Source organism: Acinonyx jubatus, chromosome E4 (assembly GCF_027475565.1).
Source record: "Acinonyx jubatus isolate Ajub_Pintada_27869175 chromosome E4, VMU_Ajub_asm_v1.0, whole genome shotgun sequence".
In the NCBI taxonomy this organism is placed as follows: Eukaryota; Metazoa; Chordata; class Mammalia; order Carnivora; family Felidae; genus Acinonyx; species Acinonyx jubatus.
The window spans coordinates 55,473,279-55,485,764 of NC_069395.1; the positions used below are offsets into that span (position 1 = coordinate 55,473,279).

The 12,486-nt window shown below is 40.7% G+C and overlaps 1 long non-coding RNA gene across 1 annotated transcript in view; it reads left to right on the plus strand.

The window, feature by feature from the left end:
* LOC128313008 (uncharacterized) overlaps positions 1-12,486 on the plus strand; it is a 39,137-nt gene extending 26,651 nt beyond the window's left edge. The window contains exon 3 of the long non-coding RNA XR_008293088.1: positions 8,948-12,486. This is a non-coding gene — a long non-coding RNA (uncharacterized LOC128313008). The remainder of the gene's footprint in view (positions 1-8,947) is intronic.

Below are 12,486 nucleotides of genomic sequence, written 5' to 3' on the forward strand. Positions count from 1 at the left end.
TCTCACATTTAGATCTTTGACCCATTTTGAGTTTATTTTTGTGTATGGTGTGAGAAACTGGTCCACTTTCATTCTTTTGCACGTGGCTGTCCAGTTTGCGCAACACCATTTGTTGAAGAGGCTGTCTTTTTCTCATTGCCATATTCTCACCTCCTTTACCAAAGGCTAATTGGCCGTATAATCATGGGTTTATATCTGGGCTCTCTATTCTGTTCTATTGATCTATGTGTCTATTTTATACCAGTACCATACTATTTTGATTACTACAGCTTTGTAGTATGTCTTGATATCTGGGACTGTGACACCTCCAGCTTTGTTCTTCTTTTTCAAGATTGCTTTGGCTTCAGGGCACCTGGGTGGCTCAGTCGGTTGAGCATCCGACTTCAGCTCAGGTCACGATCTCGTGGTTCGTGAGTCTGAGCCCCGCGTTGGGCCCTTTGCTGACGGCTCGGAGCCTGGAGCCTGCTTCAGATTCTGTGTCTCCCTCTCTCTCTGCCCCTCCCCGACTTGCGCTCTGTCTCTCTCTGTCTCTCAAAAATCAATAAATGGAAAAAAATTTTTTTTAAATTAGGAAAAAAAGGTTGCTTTGGCTTTTTGGGGTCTTTTGTGATTCCATACACGTGTTAAGATTATTTGTTCTACTTCTATGAAGAATGTTGTTGGTATTTTGATAGGCATTGCGTTAAATCTGTAGATTGCTTTGGGTAGTATGGACATTTTAACAACATTGATTGTCCCAATCCACAAGCATGGTATACCTTCCCATTTGTTTGTGTTGTCTTCAATTTCTTTCATTAATGTTTTATAGTTTTCAGAGTACGTGTTTTTCACTACCTTGGTTAAGTTTATTCCTAGGTATTTTATTATTTTTGGTGCAACTATAAATGGGATGATTTTCTTAATTCCTTTTTCTGCTGCTTCATTTTTAGTGTCTAGAAATGCAATGAATTTCTGCATATAGATTTTGTAGCCCACAACCATAATGAATTCATCTATCAGTTCTAGTAGTTTTTGGGTGGAGTCACTAGGGTTTTCTATATGCAGTACCATGCCATCTGCAAAGAGTTTTACTTCTTCTGTATCAATCTGAATGCCTTTTATTTCTTTTTGTTGTCTGACCGCTGTGGCTAGGACTTCCAGTACTATGTCGAATACAAATAGTGAGAGTGGACATCCTGGTCTTGTTCCTGACCCAAGGGGAAAGCTCTCAGTTTTTCCCTCTAGAGTATGATGTTTGCTGTAGGTTTTTCATAAATAACCTTTATGGTGTTGAAGTATGTTCCGCCTAAACCTACTTTGTTGAAGGCTTTTATCAGGAACGGTTGTTGTACTTTGTCAAATGCCTTTTCTACATCTATTGAGATGATCATATGGGTTTTATCCTTCTCTTATTAACGTGATGTATCATGTTGATTGTTTTGTAAATATCAAACCACCTTGCATCCCTGGAATCAATCCCACTTGATTATGATGAGTGATTTTTTAAATGTATTGTTGGATTCGGTTTGCTAATATTTTGTTGAGGATTTTTGCATATCTATTCATCAGAAATATTGGCCTATAGTTCTCTCTCTCTCTCTCGGTAATGTCTTTATCTGGTTTTGTATCAGGGTGATGCTGGCTTCAAAAATTGAATTTGGAAGCTTTCCTTTCTTTTCTATACTTTTGGAATAGTTTGAGGAGAATAGGTATCACTTCTTCTTTCAATATTTGATAGAATTCACCTGTGAAGCTGTCTGGTCCTGGACTTTTGTTTGTTGGGAGTTTTTTTTCTTTTTTAAATTACGGACTCATTTTCATTGCTGGTGATCAGTGTGTTCAAATTTTCTATTTCTTCCTGATTCCGTTTTGGAGGTTATATATTTCTAGGAATTTACCCGTTTCTTGTAGGTTGTCCAATTTGTTGACATCTACCGTTTCCTAATATTCTTGCAATCCTTTGTATTTCCGTGGTGTCAATTGTTTTTTTTTTTAATTTTGTTTTTAATGTTTATTTATTCTTGAGACAGAGAGAAACAGAGCGTGAACAGGGAGGGGCAGAGAGAGAGGGAGACACAGAATCCAAAACAGGCTCCAGGCTCCGAGCTGTCAGCACAGAGCCCAATGCAGGGACCGTGAGATCCCTGGACCATGAGATCATGACCTGAGCCAAAGTCGGACGCTCAACCGACTGAGCCACCCAGGCGCCTCTCCGTGGTGTCAGTTGTTATTTCTCCTCTTCCATTTCTGATTTTGTTTATTGGATTCTTCTCTTTCTCTCTTTTTCTGGATACTGTAGGTGTAAGGTTAGGTTGTTTCTTTGAGATTCTTCTTGCTTCCTGAGGTATGCCCGTATTGCTCTAAACTTTCCTCTTAGAACAGCTTTTGCTGCATCTCAAAGATTTTGGATCATTGTGTTTTCATTTTCATTTACCTCCATCGATGTTTTGATCTCCTCTTTGATTTCTTGGCTTGTTCATTAATTGTTTTGTAGCGTGTTATTTAACCTCCATGTATTTTTGTTCTTTCCAAGATTTTTTCTTGTGAATGATTCTTAATATGAGCATAATGCATCACAATTTTCCAAGGATGTTCATACACCCTATCTCACTTTATTTTCACATGTTGGTAAAGTATACATATTAGAAATTTAGGTCTAAAGACATTTACAAGACTCATTTGGTATCATAAAACTACTAAGCTGTGACTCTGGATCTAAAATATAGAACTCTTATTGCTACCAATGTTAAAAAATAGTATAATAATAAGAAGAAGAAGGTTTTTAAAATCCATTAAACTTAGTGATTACAAAGTCATTGGAGATATTCATGAGTATAGTTTCTGTAGCATAGTGGTAATAAAAGCAGTTTTAAAAGTCTGTAGTATGTCTCACAGTAAGAAAATGGAAAAAGAAAATTAACTTGAGGATTTTGATAGTAAAATGGAGACAGGTAAAAAGATCAGGTTGATGGAGTTGCAGGTCAAGAGCCTGTTTTTAGGCCATAAAATATGAGCATATTGACATGTAATAAGAGAGCAAAAAGGCTAGAAAAACTATATCAGCATGGTATAAAGAGTATCTTCCTGAAGAGTTGTTTTGAGAGAAGAGCAAAATAAAGACAAAAAGTGTCTAGAAAGAGAGAATTTTATCTTAACGTCTCTCTTTAAATTGCATTTTTGAAAAAATACCACAGCCGCCAATTTCAAATTAAAAATACATGAAGATGTTCTACAGACGTATCTTCTATTCATTCAACAGATGTTGATTAAGTCTCTGCTCTGTGAGAGGCACTGTTTACCCTTGGATTTAACTTCTCGGCAATGACTCTCTGAAGTAGTTGTTTCGATCCCCACTTTTCTGATGGGGAAACTGAGTCTATCAAGTCTGTGATTTTCTTAAGGTCTCCCAGCTAACCCAGGGACAGGCCAGTGTCTCACAGGAGCTCTTTCCAGCACATTAACCCCCCTTGCAGAGGATTTACCACCTACTAGGCCAGTAAGACAGGTAAAGTGGGCAATTACTGGATACCCTGGACACACCCACACGGGGGGCTGTGAGGCTTCTATCCACCTGGAGACCATCAGAGGAGGCTTCGTAAAATAAAACAGTTTAAAATATCTCTTTGAGATATTTAAGAAGCTATTTCAAATACGCAGCAAATGTTCTATTTTTAACTGCCTTGTTTTTCTGAAATTCTCGCAATGCCTTTGAGAAAGGCGTTGCAGGAAGGAAACTGGTGTTAGCTACTTTGTCCTCTACTGCAGTTCTTTCTGGAGCCACCATGTGGTATTGTTGTGCAATGAAAATAGCTCCGTCTTCCGGCAACCTGGCCTTCCCTTGCCCAGTTCCAATCTGAGTATCTTCTCTGAATATTACCTGTCAATTCCGTAATAGGTGCTTGTATCCTTTCCCTGACGTAGGGCTTTATAAATGTCTACGTTCTCCACTTTCTCGAGAAGCCGAGGGAAATGGCTGGCCAAATACATTTGTTCAGACAAAAAGCCACTAGGGCATCTGTTCCCCTGTCACTGTTTCAAAGAAAAAGGACACTTGTCTATCTGTGGGCTGGCTGCCTTTTATCACAGCATCACAGGGGATAGCAGTAGTCAGCCCACACTCTGTTGGAGCGACCCCATGGCCAGGGCATAGGATAGCACCACTCGGATGCACTGGCTTGAGCTGGTTCTTTGATGCTCCGCAGCTCTTCCATCATGAAAGCCACATAAAAGCACATGAAAAATTAGGTCTCACATTGTCACCCCCTAAAGGGAAAGCTATCGCTGGGGGAGGGCAGTTCACACTGGCTGGGATTTGTGGAAGGAGAACACTGAGCTTTGGAATTTGCACCGGAAGTCCTGGAATCTCCTTGGAAACCTCTGGAAAGGGTTGGGTCTCAAATTTCCCATCTGTCCTTGAAAGATTATCCTTGTTTTCTACCCATCAGGATCACCATCGTTACTGTTTATTAAATTCTTATTGGCTTTACATTATTTTGCCGTCCCGTCTGGATACGCTAAAGGACAATTGCTCAGACACCATCTGAGATTGTGTTGGAAGTGAAACACCTCAAATCAAATGGAAAGGGTGTGCTTAAGGCAAATAACCGTACAACCTCTAATACTTTTGTATTGCTGAGGAGTTTTCAAAGTATCTTCTCATGCATTATCTCTTTCGATCTCACAGCAACTCTGGAAGGCAGGTATGACGTTCATTGATTTTCCTCAAGTCACCAAGTGACAAAGGCAAGGTGGAACTCGGGCTTCTGATGCTCAGTACATTGTGTTTCCAGCATGCCTCAGCTACCCAGACTAAGAGGCAGAATATAACAAACAAATTGTACGCTCAATAAATGGAGTTTGGGACACAAGGCAAGGAAAAGGCATGACAAGGGACAGAGTATTGGGGAAACAAAGGACAGTGAGATTTCACTGATCAAAATATAGTACATGCTTGGAACTCCCTTTTGGTAGAAATCTCATAAAATAGCTGGGTAGGCTGCAGGGAAGTTGATTCCACAACTTAAGAAAATCTCATCAGCTAATGTTTGTCATGATGTCTTTCATTTGAAAATGTGCTTTGCACATGTGAGTGTCTAATAAATGCTACTTGATAATGACAATGAGGACTGATGAACTGAAATCACCTTTGGCACTGAACTTGTCAGCTTTCACATGAGCTGCATGTGATGAGGCACCCTGCATCCCATTACCAGCTTGCTGAGCATTTGAGTCTGTAATAGTCACTTTTAGAACCCACTGTGGTGGGGGTACAAGGACTGGTAACACAAGGCCATATACACGCAATGCCAATCATCCCGATGAGAACTGAAAAATTCAGTCAATCATCTAGGGATCTATCCACATGACACCAAACATCTGGATCCCTGAGTGTTTCCAGTTTTCACCAGCTTGGTGCCATGTAGATGCTTACACTGACTCATAAAGGCCAGTAATGCTCCAAGATAAATAAACTTTTACATAGCATGGCACATTTGGGGCCACAAGAGTATATTCCATTCATTCCTTCACTCAGTAAACACATTTGTAAGAGGGAGAACTGTGTGTCACCAATCACTGTTCTGGTACAAGGGACCAAACATATACAAAGTCCTCATGATCTAATTCAGGAAGACAGTGATTATAATGCACGGTAATAAAGTCTATCATAAAGACGTAAACAAAATGCCAAGAGAATGCAAAGCGGAAATGAGCTATCTCTGTCTAACAGAGCCTGCAAAGCTTCAAAGATGAGGTAGCATTTGAACCAGGCTTTGTGACACGTCAGCAGAGTAGGCGTGGGTGTTCCAGGTGAAAAAGAAAGTCAGGGAGTAGCATATAGGAAGACAAAGACATTCTTAAAAGCACTTTTTAGAAAAAATGAGAAATTAGGAGGGGAGTAGAACTTGAGGTATATTGGCTATACCTTCTCGAGGTCCTGTGCATTAGAGGACCAGGCTTCAGTCGGCTTCCACCTACACACCTTCCATGAACCAAGAAGTCCTTGGGAAAGAGAACATACTCACTCAGAGCTCATACCCATGCCCTCCCCACCACCCTACCCTTATCCTTTGCAGACCACAGTCTGCTTTCCCAGGGTCAAAATGCCCCTGTCCAAATGGCCCCCAAACATACCGGAGAGCTTGCAAAGGCCTTTCCCCCAAATCCATCCTTCCAAATGCAGACCACGTGATTGATGAGAGCACCCACGGGCTGAGATGAAGCCAAAGAGGGTGAGCGTGTGGTCAAGCTTGGATGCATGAGCTAGAGTCCACGTGGTATGTATGAGGTCCCTCACTCTGTGGCTGAAGCTGAATGTTGGCTGTAACCAGGGGCTGGGAGCAGCCACCCCACATGCTTAAGAGTAGAACTCACAAGAGTACAGGAAATCTAATTTAGAAGGTAGCCTGCCAGATTGTTGTAAAGGCAGGATACTCAATGTGGGATAGTACAGCATGTATTATTTAACAGTCTGTTACCTTGTTTTATAACTTTTAAATATCTAAATGCCTGTTATATGAGCTTCCACTGATAGCCTTGACCTGCATTTTATAAATTTTAAAGACAAGTCTGTATTTTGGGGAAACTGGTTAGAGAAGGAGCTGGAAAGGCTGGGTCCAGACTGTGAAGGGTTTTACATGAAAGGCTTGGCATACACTTTTCCAAAAATAGATTTGTGAGATGTCAAATGGCTCAAACTTCCCTATTTCATATCTTCTCCAACTGCTCCTGCTCTCAGAGATGCCTTTCTTTTCCAAGCTACTATTATGATGATTGGCCACAACATAGAGGTTAGCTCTTAATTAGACTATCGAATTGATTCATGAATATCGTCTTAACTCCCCTACCTATTAGCTCTAATGTAAGATAATAAATGTCTAACATTTATTTTTTATCTTCCGTGGACGTCTTGCATAATTTTAGGGTGGTGGTTTTTCTAGCAACTACTTAAGGATTCATTGCACAAAGTTGTTGACGAAAAGCAAATTTCAGGGTCACAACTGAGCCATGTTCTGATGCCAACCTTTTCACATTCCTCTCTCCTTTTGGGACTGGCTATACAACTTGCAGCACCCAGTGCAAAATGAGAGTGTGGGGCCTCTTGTTCAAAAATGAAGAATCCCAGGAAGGAGATAGGGCCAAGCCTGGGGTCCTTCTGAGCATGGGGTCCTGCATGATGGCACAGGTATGCTTCCTTTTCCTCACTTAAGACAAGATGCCTTTCCAGCAGGCTTTGTTAGTCAACTCAGTGGAAATGGTCCTTATAACTCTTTCCCAAAGTGTGGTTCAGTGGTAGACAATCTGATTTTAGATGGTGCACAGATGGACGTTTGTTTAGTGTAATGGTTATGTACCAATGTGTTATGATATATGTAATAGTTATGCAAATAGGCTTTAGGGAAATACAATTTGCACATCAATCAATAACTTCATGTTTATTATTGTTTGGGACAAGGCTAAGTTAAAAAAATGGATTGAATTAAAGAAAAATATTAAGTAAATAAGAGTACGGATGGTATGCAGATGTTGTAGAAAGCATAAGATGGTATTTACATGATGGGAGTTTGGAAGCCGTGCAAAACTGAATGGTTAAGGTGTCCTAACGCCCTTATCTATTTGCGTAGCATTCTTGGGCCACATCTGACCTTTGATTTTTTGTCCTGGCAGATCCCTTTTTTGTGTTTTCCTACTTGTCTGGTACAGGGTTTTCCGGTTTTGAAAAAGAAAGTCCACTGAATCTGGAGTCTGGTAGTCCCCAGAAATCCCAAGATCCCACAGTCCGTGATGGACCCCTTCACCCTACCCTTTCCTGACCCTATTTTGCAGATGGAGAAGACTCTTTCTTTACTAGGGGCAGAAAACGGAACCACAAAGCTCTTTCTACCAATTTCGAGTTGACTTTCCACCCAAGCTTTTGCTCCTCCCAATTTTAGACCTGTGCATGCAAAATTTTAGCAAAGATCATTCGAGACAACTGCCCGAACTTATACCCTTTATTTAATTAAAATACTTTTGTTTTTTCAATTTTTTTGAACGTTTATTCATTCTTGAGAGACAGAGCACGAGTGGGGATGGGGTGGAGAGAGACAGAGGGAGACACAGAATCCGAAGCAGCTCCAGGCTCTGAGCTGTCAGCACAGAGCCCGAAGCAGGGCTCGAACCACAAACCGTGAGATCATGACCTGAGCCGAAGTCGGACGCTCAACTGACTGAGCCACCCGGGCGCCCCAAATTAAAATACTTTTAAAAGTACAAAATGAAATTCCTGATCTTATTTGATCTTATCAACCTTCCAGGAAAGTGTTAGTATATCTGTATTGCCAAGTGGCTTGCCCCGGATTGCCCGGAGGGCGAGTCTCTGTAGGAAAGCTTGTATATAGCTCTTCCAGTTTCCAAATGTGTAATATTTCCACCATCCTTTGCTGGGGCACTTAACACCAGAGCTCCAGGATTCCGTTCTAGAATGAGATTTCTTCCTAAATTTATCCAAGGCCAGTGTTCTACATTCCCAACAGCTATTAATCTTAGGGACTTGGGAACAAGAAATCCGAATTCCTAGGGATTCCCAAAGTCATAAGGTATTCTTAAAATACTTCCAACGTTCTTTATCCTCTGTACTCATCATGGACGTCTAGAAAGTGCTTGTTTAATAAGTATATTTACTATTGCTGATGAATTTATCAATGTTGATTGTTAACAAGTAAGAGATATTAAGTTTGGTTGTACCAGCAAGAACTATGATCCACAGCAGATATTCAAACAGTAGAGAACATTATTGGGTACTCTTTAAATGAAGTAACATTTGGCTTTTCAAAACAGGATAACGGCAGTACATAGAATCGCATGTCAGTATTATCAGCTGAAGGACTCATTTCGCCTCCCCAACTTGTTATTTCTAGAAATGCTATTCCAAGAATTTGTATCAAACATTCCACGTGACTAGACTTACTGATATTTGTTTTATTTACAGGAACGACTCTGTTCGCAGCACAGAGACCGTGGTCCGACCACAAGCAAGGCTGATCAGACTGTGATCTCTCCTGCGTGCTGCCGCCCTCCTAGTGAAGATGCTGCCTTTGCACTTGCCCTCCACACGTCCCCGCTTCCCGAGATTCCTTCGACTCAGCAACGTCTCTGCGTTGCTGATCAAGTTTAAATCTCTCAGGAGATAATACATTTCTTGCCATTTTCTTGATTTCTCAGCCTATTTTCCTTGGGATTCATTTAGAAAAAACGATAAAGGTAAAAGATACACTGGGAGAAATTTCCAAATGAAACACTACCTGTGCCGAGCAGGGATCCAGGATCGCAAGCGTCTGGGCGGAGCCCTTAGGTCAAATTATTTGTGTTCTGAGAAAGAGAAGGGCAACAATTAACTAAGGTTTTTAAAAGCACTTCCTGTTTTTAAGTAAAGAATGCTTTAAGCCTCATATTAGGTAATAAGCGTTCTACATGGACTTAAAATCCAGTCTTCCCAGGAAGAACTATTATTTAGGAGTTAATTGCTGTTGCTTGTTCAGTCTTTCTGTGGCCGTCAGATTATTGCTGAGTGGGGGCCTCATAAACAAGAAGCTTCCTAGCCTGTCCTCTCCAGACCAAATGGACATGTGTTTCCCATTTCAACATTTCATTGCCCCAACTGAAAACAAATCAGCTGTGTCTTTGGGATCTGAAGGGGAGAAGGTTGGGATTTATTCCTGGACAAGCCTGAGGAAAACATTACCCTAATGGATGAAATATGTTTGTACTAAAGACTTCTTAGAAGTGTTGAACTGATCTTTCCCAACTCGATCTCCTTTTCTTTGAAAAGAGAGAAAATGCAAGAAAGTCCTTCGGTACTCTCCTAGAGCTTTGTCCTCAAAGGAGGAGTAATGGATACAACTTGCTTTGGTTTCGGTAAGCATCAGAAGGAGTGGCCACTGTCTTTGGAGATTATTCACGCACCTTTGACAATGTGGTCCAGAAGTCCCATTCTCTGTTGGCCATACACAGCAATAGAAACCCACTTCCTGTTTTCTAAAGCCAAATTCCTCCTTTGGTTCAGTTTTTCCCAAGAAGGCTCTCCCTGATTTCTCAATACTCAATGTGGTCAGCAAGAAAATTGGTGCTGGAAAAAATATTTGACTTTCTGTGTAGAAAATAATGGTCTCCTAAGACTGCAAGCCCACTGTGGAGGAATTTTGGCTTATTTTATGTTTTGTACCCTGATGGAGCACAGGAAATAGGAAAATAGATTATTTTCCTTGGAAAACCCTGAGTGTGTTTGGTTTAGCAATTGGACAATTTTTAAGAGTTCAAACTGGCCAGCACAATGTGGAGCCATTCTCAAAACGCCATGTCAGGGTCTGAAGCATAATTAGGAAAATTCATCAACACTAACGGCTTTATTCTGAAATCTATGCGATAGGACTGCCCGGCCAGCACAATATGTGGGTATTTTTCTTTTCCGGGTTTCATTTTGCCATAAAAGGCTTGGAAACGCAAAGAAACTGGAGAGATGGCATGCCCCACAGGGTCCCCAAGGACCCGCTAGCTAACCAGAAGCTGGCACCTTGCTTGTTTCAGTGCTAGGCCACTCAAGCAGTGAAAGTATGTCAGAGTGGTATAAAAAGTCTATTTAAAATTATCCTGGGGCACCTGACTTTGGCTCAGGTCATCATCTCACAGTTCGTGGGTTCGAGCCCCGCGTCGGGCTCTGTGCTGACAGCTCAGAGCCTGGAGCTTGTTTCAGATTCTGTCTCTCCCTCTCTCTCTGCCCTTCTGTTCACGCTCTGTCTCTGTGTCAAAAATAAATAAACACTAAAAAAAAAATTTTAAATAAAAAAATAAAAAATAAATTATCCTCATGTAGATACCCAAATCAAACTGAAAATGAATTGTAGAAGTCACTCACAACAAGAAACCTCACTCAAGCTGGTAAGCCTCCATCTGGAGATAGCATGAAGGAACTCTTCTTATTTTAGGCAAGAACAAACCTAGGCTCCCAGAACCAACCTGATTGTCTCTTAGCAGAGACAATTTGGGCAGAATCATCAGGGGTCAGTCTGTGGTTTGCCCTAGATTACCTTCTGGCTTTCCTATTCCGTGGTATGATGTCTTTCTTTTTGAGTTTTAATTTTTTTAATTTTTTTAAATGTTTTGTTTATTTTTGAGACAGAGAGAGACAGAGCATGAGCAGGGGAGGGGGAGAGAGAGAGGGAGACACAGAATCTGAAGCAGGCTCCAGGCTCCAAGCTGTCAGCACAGAGCCCAACGTGGGGCTTGAACCCATGAACTGTAGATCATGACCTGAGCTGAAGTTGGTTGCTCAACCAACTGAGCCACCCAGGCGCCCCTTGAGTTTTAATTTTTTAAAGTGAGACCGTAGGTTTTCCTTACAATCATCATTCTGTAATGCAAAACGAGAGTTTATGTGGCAAGATGATTCGCATTCGTGTGAAATGTAAGCATATTATCTCATGCTGAAAATCAGATTCAGTTTGTATTTGGTACCAACATGGTTGCCTTCCAATAGTAGATGGTGCCTAAATTTCAGGAAATTTCAAGGTACGCATACAGATATATTAATCATCAAGAGAAGTATAAATACAAGAATAAGTAATAAAGATTATGATAATGGTTATCATTGCTTATTTGCAGATCCTAGTTCTTGAGGCGTTGAGGACAATTCTGAACATATAATATTCTCAGAAGTGATAGTGGGAACTTTGTTTTGGGTCTGGATGTTCCATCAGTTGATCAACACACACCATGAGTTTAACCATTACTTTGCAGCTCAAGCCATTGATCAACAACGGTTCCTAGATCTCACTTCCTACCAGTCAAACTCTTCACCACAGGGTCGTTCCAGGAGCTTCTGTTTCTGCTACTACATACTTTATTGGTGTCTCTAACTTTTTCTTAGAGTTCTACAGTCAGGCTATTTTTAAATCAACTTTATTGAGGCCATAGTTTACATACAAGAAAATATACTTAGTTTTTGCATGTGGTTTGAAGAGCTTCAACAAACGTGTGCGGTCATGTAACTATCATCCCAGTCAAGATAGAGAGAACAGTGCAATCACCTCAAAAAAGATCCCTTGTAATGTTTGCAGTCAATCCTTCCAATTCCATCCTCAGGCAACCTACTGAATTTATACTCCTCCAGATTAGATTTGTCTTTTCTAGAGTCTCACGTAATGGAAACAAACATAGACACTCTTTTATCTGTATCTTCTTGTAGTCAACATGTTTTTGAGATTCATTCGTGTTGTAGCATGAATCAGTAGTCTGGCCTTCTCCCTGCCAAGTAGTATTTGATTGTATATATATACCACACGTATGTTTATTCATTCACCTGTTGTGGGCATGTAGGTGGTTTCCATTGGGGCTATTATGAATCAAATGGCTATAAACATTTGGGTATAAGTTTTTACATAGCTAAATGTTTTCATTTCTCTTGGATGAAAACCTAGGAGTGGAATTTCTTGGTTACATGGTACTGTATTTTCAGCTTGATAAGAAACTAAC